Source organism: Girardinichthys multiradiatus, unplaced genomic scaffold, assembly GCF_021462225.1.
Source record: "Girardinichthys multiradiatus isolate DD_20200921_A unplaced genomic scaffold, DD_fGirMul_XY1 scaffold_26, whole genome shotgun sequence".
NCBI lineage: Eukaryota > Metazoa > Chordata > Actinopteri > Cyprinodontiformes > Goodeidae > Girardinichthys > Girardinichthys multiradiatus.
Window position 1 is genome coordinate 84,176 of NW_025917679.1, and position 13,572 is coordinate 97,747.

The 13,572-nt window shown below is 36.1% G+C and overlaps 1 long non-coding RNA gene across 1 annotated transcript; it reads left to right on the top strand.

Moving 5' to 3' along the window:
• Nucleotides 1-3,435: 3,435 nt before the first annotated feature.
• On the top strand, nucleotides 3,436-5,131 carry LOC124865135. The gene is made up of 2 exons (XR_007037467.1): nucleotides 3,436-4,177; nucleotides 4,774-5,131. It is a non-coding gene; the product is annotated as an uncharacterized LOC124865135 (long non-coding RNA).
• The last annotated feature ends 8,441 nt before the right edge of the window (nucleotides 5,132-13,572 follow it).

Consider the following 13,572-nt stretch of genomic DNA (forward strand, 5'->3'; position numbering starts at 1 on the left):
GCTACGGGGAACGAACTTCAGCGTCATTGACTAGTTTCCAAAGGAGATCCTCAAATGGAGGAAAGTATTATTCCCAATCAGGAAGAAATATATCACTGAAGTGGCTGTAGATAAACTCTGTTAATGGTCAGTTGTTCAGGGACCTGGTTGGATAAGAGGTTAGATAACGCAGTTATAATCTAATGTAAAGCACAGCTCAGCATGATGAAAACACGTACCTGTAAGGCAGGAGTAAAGAGATTAAAGAAAATCTGATTAAAATCATAACCAATCAAAAGCATGAAGCTTCGAATAAAAGCATCCAAAGTAATTGAAAATCCTCAAAAATAACAAAAAAGCTTTATATATTATGTACAAAATAATAAACATATGCTATTTTTTACCAACAATGTAATAACTATTATTTTTCAGCTTTAAAATAAAGCATTTAAATCACTATATACATTTGTGTTTTAGAATATGGTAATTAACACTAGAACTCCCAAGCCCGTCAATTTGGCGGCGAGCATTCTGGATGTGAGGTGGTGATGATGTCATCACATTACATTGATCAGAATGCTAAAGGTTTTCTTGTACACGATAAAATGATGGTTTTGACAAGAATTAATAATAGTATTTGATCAAAACCTATTATGTTTTATTTTTATTTATATATCGTACTGAAAAATAATACAGAGTAGCGGGTACATTTAAAAAAAAAAAAAGCTTTACTAATCTGAGCAAAAGCTGGACAGCTCCATGTTACGCCCCCCTTTCACTCCGCGGACATACACTAGCGCTAAAAATGCCTTCAGCTCATCCACACTCATGTCCCAGGAGGAATCATCTCCAAGCAGAGGAACGCGGTCAGGGCATCTTGGATCTGGCGCTCTGTCTATACGTTCTGGCTCTGACGCCTCCTTCTACTTTCTTCCTCCCCTACTACTGTCCACACAGTACCATCCTTTCCTATTTCCTCCTCCTTCCCAGGTGTGCGATCGTCTTGCGATGAAAACGCAGTAAAGCGCAGAAGAGATTGTTGTTCCTGGGCTACTATATCTATGACCTAACTTATTGTTTATTTCTTTGTCCATCATCAGTATCTTGATCTGTAGTTTCTCTCCTGCCAGCTGGATTGCTGGGTTTATAGCTGGGCACTGATCACCTGGCTCGTCTCCCTGTCTCTGAACCAGCGCTGATTGTGGCACTGTTGCTATAGTTTATATATTATTAGTTTACTAATCTGTCAACTATAGCCTAAAATGATAAAATTGTTACATAGGCTAGTCTTTTACTACCTTGAAATAATGCGCCACAACCTCCTGCTAATGGGACGACTCGTGTTTTTTAGCCGGGGGAGGCTCACTCTCTGACCCGCTGTCACTGGAACTGAATGCTGACCAAGAGCCGTCAGAATCCCTCTCGACCCCAGAATCACGATCATCTAATTTTTGAAGCATTTCCAATGCCTCAGAAAACATCCTTCTAGAAGCTATTTGTAGGATGCCAACAATCTCCTTCTCAGACTGCGTTCTAGAGTGGAGGTTGCTAGCACTTATTTACCACTCAATGTAAATAATAGGGCCGTCAAAATAGCGGATGTAGTAGTTAGAGGTAGAAATACTTAGATCTTTAAATAGAGACATAGGAATACACAAGACACAGGTTTAGAAAAAGTCAGGATACCAGGAAGATAAGAGTTTTAATAAACCAGAGTTATGGCATGTCAAACTTTCAAAAACGTCAAATTGACGGCCTTGGGAGTTCTAGTGTTAAACCATGACACCGTGAAACCAATATATTTACAGTCCAGGTTATCACACCATTGTGGCCTCTCTGATTTTACCTACTGTACTGTTCACTGATAATATTTATCAGATTCTTTTCTCTAGTTTTAATCTTTATCATCTTTGTAACATTGTCAAGATAAAGTTGTTCATAATGCATGTAATGTGTTTCAATGATGTCTGCAGATTTTAAAGAAGATGCTCCTGAAGAACAGAGTCCTAATATGGACCAGCAGGAGCTGGAGCTCCTCCACATAAAGGAGGAAAATGAAAGAATCTGGTCCAGCCAGGATGGAGAACAACTGAATGTGAAGAAGGAGACTGATGATACCAGGTTTCCAGTAACTGTTGTTCATATGAAGAGTGAAGAGGATGAAGAGAAACCTCTGCTCTCTCAGGTTCATCAACACAAAACAGAAGAGAGAGATCTTCCAAGAAGCATCTCAACTGACCAGATAAAAGTAGAAATTAAAGAAGAGGACTGTGGAACATCAGTATTCAGCAGGAACCCAGATCTAAATACTCATGGAGGCTCTTCCAACTATTCACTGACTAAAGACGGTGAAGATGATGAAGAGGATGATGATGTGAAGCTTCATGTATCTGAGATTAAATGCTTGTCAGACTCTGAAACTGAAGACAGTGAGGATGATGAAGAGGATGATGATGTGAAGCATCATGAATCTGAGCTTAAACGCTTATCAGACTCTGAAACTGAAGACAGTGAGGAGGATTGGAAGGAGAGCAGGACTCCAGGGTCAGGCAGAAACACTGTCAACAAATCTTTGAGCTGCTCTGAGTGTGGGGGAAAATTTGATAACAGACGCTCTCTTCAGAGTCACATGACATGTCATCCAAGATTAACGTCTTCAGAATGTTCTGGTAATGAGACGTGTTTCAGAGAAAAGAAAAACATAGATTCACTGACGAAGTTTCAGACGGGTAGTAAAGATTTTAACTGTGGTGAGTGTGGTAAAAGTTTTAACTTGAAACGAGATCTCAAAAGGCACACAAAAGTCCACACTGGAGATAAACCTTTCATTTGTGATACATGTGGAAAAAGATTTACCTACAAGTCAAGGTTAGGCAAACACATCAGAATTCACACAGGAGTCAAACCCTTTAGTTGTGATACATGTGGAAAAAGATTTTCCTCCAAGTCATATTTAAACACACACATGAGAATCCACACAGGAGATCAACCTTTTAGTTGTGATGCATGTGGAAGAAGATTTGTCTCCAAGTCAGATTTAAACACACACATGAGAATCCACACAGGAGATAAAACTTTTAGTTGTGATGCTTGTGGAAAAAGATTTGCCTGCAAGTCATATTTAAACACACACATGGGAATTCACACAGAAGACAAACCTTTTAGTTGTGATACATGTGGAAGAAGATTTGTCTCCAAGTCAGATTTAAACAAACACATGAGAATTCACACAGGAGATAAACCTTTTAGTTGTGATGCATGTGGAAAAAGATTTGCCTGCAAGTCATATTTAAACAGACACATGAGAATTCACACAGGAGATAAACCTTTTAGTTGTGATGCATGTGGAAACAGATTTGTCTACAAGTCACATTTAAACAACCACATGAGAATTCACACAGGAGACAAACCTTTTAGTTGTGATGCTTGTGGAAAAAGATTTGTCTACAAGTCACAATTAAACACACACATGATAATTCACACAGAAGACAAACCTTTTAGTTGTGATGCATGTGGAAAAAGATTTGCCTACAAATCACATTTAAACACACACATGAGAATTCACACAGGAGATAAACCCTTTGGTTAAGATCTTTGTGTGGACTGTTTTGGTTTCAAGTCACAATAGAACAATTGCAAGAATCCAAACTGGAGAGAAACCTTTTGGTTGTGATGAATGTGGTAAAAACGTTCCCTTCAAGTCAAATCTAAACCAGGATGATAGAATTTACAGAAAAGACAAACCCATTGCTAGTTATGTTTGCCAGGGCCACCATTCAGCCTATGGTTTTAACAGATTTAAATGAGTGTTTCATCGCACATAGGTTGGTTTTATGGATTACAGACTTTTTAACAGGTAGAGTCCAGCAGGTTCAACACTCTCTGACAAAACAATTACCAGCACAAGCTCTCCTCAGGGATGTGTTTTATATTCATTGTTATTCACCTCGTACACCAACTCCTGCAAAAGCACTTTCCCTAATAGACATTTAATTAAATATGCTGACGACATGGTCCTTTTAGACGACAAAGGAGAGGAGCATGGACTAGTTCAGACCTTTTCACTAATTGGTGCAAAAAATCCAAGTTGCTATTGACTTCAGGAAGCTTCAGTCATTCTCCCCAACCATCATCGATGGAGATCAAATTGAGACTAATGCTAGAAGTACCTGGGCATGGTTCTGGACTGCCATCTAAGGTGAGACTCATGGGCTGACAGGGCAACGTAACGCCCTTAGAATGTCCTTGACTTCTGTTCATCAGAACAGTCCACTTAAGAGGCAGTGTCATGTTAAAGAAAATTAGTTTAGGATAAAACAACCTAAATATTATTAATTTCATTATGTTTAGCTTTTGTTTGTGGTGGTATGAGGCTACCTGGTGAAGCTAATCTGAACAGGCCTCTAAACCTTAAGGCCGGTTTTATTTGTTCTGTGTTTTAAAGTTGAAACAAACATTATTTCAATGAGATGTTTTAAACAGTGATGGTCCAGTAATGGGATTTTGCTCCATTTTATCTGTGTTTTGTTTAATCGCTTTGAACTAACCTGCTAAAATTGTGTCCCAGTACTGCTTAAAACATGCTAAAGGTTGTCTTTGCTAGCAGCTAACAGGCTAATAGCCTTGCTTATAAACATGGTATACAGCTTTGTTTACAACAGAGCTTGTCTCATTCGCTCCGTAATCGTTGGATAACGCACCATCAATGCTTGTATACACATTAATATTTGTATTGTATGGTATTTAAAATAACGTATACAATTATTGAATAAGATATTTTCTTTGTCTTAGCAGCTGGTGACCTAGATGTGAATCACCACATCTCTCCATCCGTCCATTGGCAGGTCGCCCCCTGGCGTCTTCAAATAAAGTTTCTCACTTCCATTTTAAGCGGTAATAACTCTGTTCAACCATGTGCTGAAGAATAATTACATACCATTGAAAATCAATTGTCCCAAATGGTTATAAATTTCTAATTTGGGAAATTATTCTTTTGAAAATTATTTTATTAAAATAATGTTTTACTTACCTTCTGTTTTGTGTTGTGACTGGTTGTTTGAACATATACCAGTTGTTGCCCTTAATTACTTTTAAAACTAATTTGACCTGATTTCCAGATTCCTCAAAATAAATCCTGGTTTTTAAACCTTAATATCAACACTGAACTATGACATCATTGCATCAATTTTCTTGGTCCCCTTTTATCTTTTATCTGTATATAGTTTCATTAGTTTCTGTATTCCTTTATTTAGTTTGGTAGTTTTAGTTGAATAGTTGTAGTCAAGTATTTTTTAATTGACATATTTTAACTTAGTTGTTGTTTTTTTGTTAAATTCTTACATTTTGAAGAGAAGGTGCGGTGAATTGATTCCATATGTTGCAGAGTTTGCTGTTCAGTAATGCCAGTGCTCGAATCACTCTTTCATCTATTGTTCTAATATCACCACCATATTCAGCTGGTATTCACAGGACAATACTTGAAAGGCTGTTTATTTAATTAAATATAAAATAACATCAGCATATTATTGCACAACAACATTTGTTAACCATGCAGTTACATCAAAACCATTCTGTTAGCTTTAGCTGTAATAAATTTCATATCATTAGATTCAGATTCAGAAAAGTTTAATCGCCAAGTACGTTTTTGGACATACAAGGAATTTGTTTTGGCGTAGTCGGTGCAATACAGTACAAATTAAACGGTATAAACATATCTACAATATAATATAAATATATGTGCACAGTTTTAAGTGAGTGAGAGTAAATATAAGCAGTATAAGATGCAAGAGCAATACAACAGTGCAGGTGATCATTGTGCAAGTATGGCAGTGCAAGTAAAGCAGCCTCCTGCCAGAGGGGAGAGTCTCAAAGAGTCTGTGACCGGGGTGGGAGGGATCAGCCAGAATCTTCCCTGCCCGCTTCAGGGTCCTGGAGGTGTACAGTTCCTGGAGCGACAGTAGACTGCAGCCAATCACCTTCTCAGCAGACCGAATGACACGCTGCAGCCTGCCCTTATCCTTGGCTGTAGCAGTGGCGTACCAGATGGTGATGGAGGAGGTGAGGATGGACTCAATGATGGCTGTGTAGAAGTGCACCATCATAGTCTTTGGCAGGTTGAATTTCTTCAGCTGCCGCAGGAAGAACATCCTCTGCTGGGCTTTCTTGATGAGGGAGCTGATGTTTGGCTCCCACTGGAGATCCTGGGAGATGATGGTTCCCAGGAAGCGGAAAGATTCCACAGTGTCAATTGTGGAGTCACAGAGGGTGATGGGGGCAGGTGGGGCTGGGTTCTGCCTGAAGTCCACAACCATCTCCACTGTCTTTAGAGTGTTGAGCTCAAGGTTGTTCTGGCTGCACTAGTCCAACAGATGGTCCACCTCCCATCTGTACGCGGACTCGTCACCATCAGAGATGAGTCCGATCAGGGTGGTGTCGTCCGCAAACTTCAGAAGCTTGACAGACTGGTGACTGGAGGTGCAGCTGTTGGTGTACAGGGAGAAGAGCAGAGGAGAGAGAACACAGCCTTGGGGGGAACCGGTGCTGATGGTCAGGGAGTCAGAGACGTGCTTCCCCAGCCTCACGCGCTGCTTCCTGTCAAACAGGAAGTCAGTGATCCACCTGCAGGTGGAGTCGGGCACACTCAGCTGGGAGAGCTTCTCCTGTAGCAGAACTGGGACGATGGTTTTGAAGGCAGAGCTGAAATCCACAAACAGGATCCTGGCATAGGTTCCTGTGGAGTCCAGGTGCCGGAGGATGAAGTGAAGGGCTAGGTTGACTGCATCATCTACAGACCTGTTGGCTCTGTAGGCAAACTGCATGGGGTCCAGGAGGGGGTCGGTGATGTCTTTTAGGTGTGAGAGCACAAGGCGCTCAAAGGACTTCATCACCACAGAGGTCAGGGCGACGGGTCTGAAGTCATTAAGCCCTGTGGTCCTTGGCTTCTTGGGAACAGGGACGATGGTGGAGGACTTGAAGCAGGCTGGCACATGACATGTCTCCAGTGAGGTGTTAAAAATGTCTGTGAAGACTGGAGACAGCTGATCAGCGCAGTGCTTCAGGCTGGCTGGTGAGACAGAATCTGGACCAGCAGCTTTCCGGGGGTTCTGTCTCCTGAAGAGTTTGTTGACGTCCCTCTCCTGGATGGAAAGAGCCGTCCTTGGCGTGGGTAGGGGGCTGGTGGGGGGGAACTTCAGGGTGGGGGTTGGAGGTGCCAAGGCCCCTCTTGAGGTTGGGGAGCTGCTTGTCTACTGCTTTGATTTTTTTTGTGGTATTTTGTGACCTCTGTGAATCCAATTGGACACTTTAAAAACTGAAATGCCATGTTATACATTATTAATAGTTATACATTATTATTAGTTATACATTATTATTAGTTATACATTATTATTAGTTATACATTATTATTAGTTATACATTATTATTAGTTATACATTATTAACAGCTTTGTCACTTCCATGATTCTAAAGTCTGTTACTTTTATGGATATTTGTTGGGAAGTAACTTTTTAATAAGCAGGATAGTGTACAGTGAGCAGGGCATTACTGAAAAATAAATCCCTTCAGGATAATTGGAAATCTGAGTTCTGCATTAGGCTGTTGGGGTTCATTTCGCAATAATGACCAACTCACTTTGCAATATCTCTTGTCTAACAGACAGAGACAGTTGTGGACAGCAACTCCCATGTCCTGCAAGGTAAAATGACTGTTTTTGCAGACAGTCTGGTTGGGTAAAAAGGTAGCCCCTTTTCTCTGATATAAACTCACAGTATTTGCACTTCCAATTCATCCTTACACGGACCTGTAAAAACAAAAAATAAGAACATTTTTATGTCAGAGATCAAAAAATATGGTATTTTGAAATATTGTCTCCCTTTGATATTTCTGACCCCAGCCAGAATACTTTATTTTTCTGTTTCACGTTAATTAGATTTTAAATGAATGCCAAATGAGTAAGGCTTACCTTTCTATCTGCAGACAATTAACAGAGTTAATAACTTAGAACTTGTTATTGTTAATTCATTATTTTTAAAAGTGTGGAGATCATGAGAAGGGAAGAACAACTATCTACAGCTTTGGCTCTTCAGTTATTTTAGTTATACAGGATTTAAACCTGTGGCTCCAACCTACTTTTTAACTGTTGCACTATTTTACCAAACACACAATCGTTAGATATTGTTAATTTAACCAATCTCTGCTAATAATCAACTAATGAGCAAATCTCTTACATTTTCACTCAGTCCCTAACCGTACAGAACAAACGAGAATTAAGTTAACACAAGCTCATGCTGTTACGAACAATGTGAACCACAAAGCTAATCGTCCTCCATAAGAGCGGCTTTTTCAATTAAAAAATTCATTTCCCCGCACAGACACAATACAAGTGTTGGACCATTTGTTTGCTGAATATTAGACTATTTGCACGTTGCTGGACACCACCAGGCCTCCTGGCGTTTTCGGCCATTTTGCTATATATGGAGGCACCCAGTTTGAACATACGCCTTCAGCTGGAGACCGGGTCCGGTTACCAACATCTGAAGCATCACCTGGAGAAGAGTCCCGAGTGGATCTCATTTATTCTCTCTCGTTGGCCAACGAAGAATTCATAACTGAGGTTTCTGGAATGAGAAGGCCAGAAATTTCACTTTGCCGATCGAAGACGTGAGCTTAACACGTAACTAAAAAACACGGAGTTTCGAGGAGACGAATCGCCACCGTGTTTGGTCCTAGTCGACTGTGATGGTCAGATCATATTTTCCCTTTCGCCAAGGAGGACAGAGGACGAAAATTGACCACTTTTCCTGAAGTTAACTGTGGACGCACAGTAACTTCCAACTTCCACCTCATTCTTTCTCAACTCCGCTCAGAAAGAAGGCTTCAACAAGTAAAACCCATCCTTTTATTAATTTTATTTCTTTATTAGGAATAGCTGGGCAGGGTAGAGGAAATTATTAGTGCAGTTAGAATCTAATGTGTTCTGAATGATATGTGCATGTAACCTTGTTATTGAAACTTTGATGTGCCGTGTTGATGTCTGGAAGCCGCTGCGCTCCCCATCTTTGTGTGTGTTTTGCGGGGTATTGAACACCTGAGAGCAAGCGCAGGTGTGCTGTGAGACTGGACTGTTAAAATAACCTCATGGTGAAATTCCCCATTTTCTTTGTCTTCAACCTCACTGCTTGCTAGCTAGCCGCCAAAAGTTTTATAACTCTTTGTCTGCTCAAGAGTTGGGGGAGGTTTTATGACTGAGTATAATTGAGTTACAGTTGGAGCTGCACCCCACCCTCCACTCACCATCCCAACCATATCCTTTTTGTCATATTATCATTTTTGCCATAACTGCTGGTTGATCCCATTCGCACCCACTGCTGTTTGCTTTATGTTTGTTTAGTTAGATATTTTACCCCTTTTGTGTAGAACTTTGCATGTTTGAGTAGGTGAAGATTATTAAATCGGAAGAGCGAGTGTATCAGGGCTGTGATTTAATAAATATTCACATAGATAAACAAAAGGCGTTCTGTGTTTATTTTGTGCAAGAGTGATTCGTCAGTCAAGATAAGGTTGAAGTTTCACACGTTTCGGTAGAAACGGTCGATTAAACAGTGACATCTCTGGTAATAGTTATTAATTATTACTGAGTATTTAACGGTTGTAATTATCAAAGGCGTTGAGCCACAATTACAACACCAGAAAACATATCTGGTCTCGATTCATAAATGAGGATTTTGGTTAAGAAATTAATTTTGTCAAATTATGATTTTTAATTATAATTATTGATAAGGATTAATCAATTAATGATCATACTTCCAATACACGCTGCATGAACTTGATGTAATAAAGGTTACTTTCAGCAACCTACATTTCTGCCAAAGTAACTTTCCGTTTTAAACTGAGTGGAAACTGAGAAAGGTTAGCATGCTAAAGCCTAGCAAACCGCTCTTTTAACATTCGCGCTCATCTCCACGTGGTGCTTCGCTTCCAAAATCTTCATCTCTTCACCAAAATGACGATAATGACGCCATCGGCTGTAACCGTAATGTTAAATTACATCTACATGTGGAACTCACCTATCTTTTAGGTAGAAAAATATCGACAACTATTTGAAATAGTTGTTTCTCACCCTTACCAGTCTAGTTGGTTTCAAACGCCAACAGGAGCCGTGGTTGAACAGGTGCGTGTTGCTGCAGGTCTGTTTGAATAGAATCCATCCCTTCTCTTCAAAATCATTATATCCTAGTTATCTCTGCTTAATAAAATCATTATATCCTAGTTATCTCTGCTTAGTAAAATTATTATATCCTTGTTATCTCTGCTTAATAAAATCATTATATCATAGTTATCTCTGCTTAACAAAATCATTATATCCTAGTTATCTCTACTTAACAAAATCATTATATCCTAGTTATCTCTGCTTAATAAAATCATTATATCCTAGTTATCTCTGCTTAATAAAATCCTTATATCCTAGTTATCTCTCCTTAATAAAATCATTATATCCTAGTTATCTCTGCTTAATAAAATCCTTATATCCTAGTTATCTCTCCTTAATAAAATCATTATATCCTAGTTATCTCTGCTTAATAAAATCATTATATCCTAGTTATCTCTGCTTAGTAAAATTATTATATCCTAGTTATCTCTGCTTAATAAAATCATTATATCCTTGTTATCTCTGCTTAATAAAATCATTATATCCTAGTTATCTCTGCTTAATAAAATCCTTATATCCTAGTTATCTCTCCTTAATAAAATCATTATATCCTAGTTATCTCTGCTTAATAAAATCATTATATCCTAGTTATCTCTCCTTAATAAAATCATTATATCCTAGTTATCTCTGCTTAATAAAATCATTATATCCTAGTTATCTCTCCTTAATAAAATCATTATATCCTAGTTATCTCTGCTTAATAAAATCATTATATCATAGTTATCTCTGCTTAACAAAATCATTATATCCTAGTTATCTCTACTTAACAAAATCATTATATCCTAGTTATCTCTGCTTAATAAAATCATTATATCCTAGTTATCTCTGCTTAATAAAATCCTTATATCCTAGTTATCTCTCCTTAATAAAATCTTTATATCCTAGTTATCTCTGCTTAATAAAATCATTATATCCTAGTTATCTCTGCTTAGTAAAATCATTATATCCTAGTTATCTCTGCTTAATAAAATCATTATATCCTTGTTATCTCTGCTTAATAAAATCATTATATCCTAGTTATCTCTGCTTAGTAAAATTATTATATCCTAGTTATCTCTGCTTAATAAAATCATTATATCCTTGTTATCTCTGCTTAATAAAATCATTATATCCTAGTTATCTCTGCTTAATAAAATCATTATATCCTAGTTATCTCTCCTTAATAAAATCATTATATCCTAGTTATCTCTGCTTAATAAAATCATTATATCCTAGTTATCTCTGCTTAATAAAATCATTATATTCTAGTTATCTCTGCTTAATAAAATCATTATATCCTAGTTATCTCTGCTTAATAAAATCATTATATCCTAGTTATCTCTGCTTAATAAAATCTTTATATCATAGTTATCTCTGCTTAACAAAATCATTATATCCTAGTTATCTCTACTTAACAAAATCATTATATCCTAGTTATCTCTGCTTAATAAAATCATTATATCCTAGTTATCTCTGCTTAATAAAATCCTTATATCCTAGTTATCTCTCCTTAATAAAATCTTTATATCCTAGTTATCTCTGCTTAGTAAAATCATTATATCCTAGTTATCTCTGCTTAATAAAATCATTATATCCTTGTTATCTCTGCTTAATAAAATCATTATATCCTAGTTATCTTTCCTTAATAAAATCATTATATCCTAGTTATCTCTGCTTAGTAAAATTATTATATCCTAGTTATCTCTGCTTAATAAAATCATTATATCCTTGTTATCTCTGCTTAATAAAATCATTATATCCTAGTTATCTCTGCTTAATAAAATCATTATATCCTAGTTATCTCTCCTTAATAAAATCATTATATCCTAGTTATCTCTGCTTAATAAAATCATTATATCCTAGTTATCTCTCCTTAATAAAATCATTATATCCTAGTTATCTCTGCTTAATAAAATCATTATATCCTAGTTATCTCTCCTTAATAAAATCATTATATCCTAGTTATCTCTCCTTAATAAAATCATTATATCCTAGTTATCTCTGCTTAATAAAATTATTATATCCTAGTTATCTCTGCTTAATAAAATCATTATATTCTAGTTATCTCTGCTTAATAAAATCATTATATCCTAGTTATCTCTGCTTAATAAAATCATTATATCCTAGTTATCTCTGCTTAATAAAATCATTATATCATAGTTATCTCTGCTTAACAAAATCATTATATCCTAGTTATCTCTACTTAACAAAATCATTATATCCTAGTTATCTCTGCTTAATAAAATCATTATATCCTAGTTATCTCTGCTTAATAAAATCCTTATATCCTAGTTATCTCTCCTTAATAAAATCATTATATCCTAGTTATCTCTGCTTAATAAAATCATTATATCCTAGTTATCTCTCCTTAATAAAATCATTATATCCTAGTTATCTCTGCTTAACAAAATCATTATATCCTAGTTATCTCTGCTTAGTAAAATCATTATATCCTAGTTATCTCTGCTTAATAAAATCATTATATCCTTGTTATCTCTGCTTAATAAAATCATTATATCCTAGTTATCTCTCCTTAATAAAATCATTATATCCTAGTTATCTCTGCTTAATAAAATCATTATATCCTAGTTATCTCTGCTTAATAAAATCATTATATCCTAGTTATCTCTGCTTAATAAAATCATTATATCCTAGTTATCTCTGCTTAATAAAATCATTATATCCTAGTTATCTCTGCTTAACAAAATCATTATATCCTAGTTATCTCTGCTTAATAAAATCATTATATCCTAGTTATCTCTGCTTAATAAAATCATTATATCCTAGTTATCTCTGCTTAATAAAATTATTATATCCTAGTTATCTCTGCTTAATAAAATCATTATATCCTAGTTATCTCTGCTTAACAAAATCATTATATTCTAGTTATCTCTGCTTAACAAAATCATTATATCCTAGTTATTTCTGCTTAACAAAATCATTATATCCTAGTTATCTCTCCTTAATAAAATCTTTATATCCTAGTTATTTCTGCTTAACAAAATCATTATATCCTAGTTATCTCTCCTTAATAAAATCTTTATATCCTAGTTATTTCTGCTTAACAAAATCATTATATCCTAGTTATCTCTCCTTAATAAAATCTTTATATCCTAGTTATCTCTGCTTAGTAAAATCATTATATCCTAGTTATCTCTGCTTAATAAAATCATTATATCCTTGTTATCTCTGCTTAATAAAATCATTATATCCTAGTTATCTCTGCTTAATAAAATCATTATATCCTAGTTATCTCTCCTTAATAAAATTATTATATCCTAGTTATCTCTGCTTAGTAAAATCATTATATCCTAGTTATCTTTCCTTAATAAAATCATTATATCCTAGTTATCTCTGCTTAGTAAAATCATTATATCCTAGTTATCTTTCCTTAATAAAATCATTATA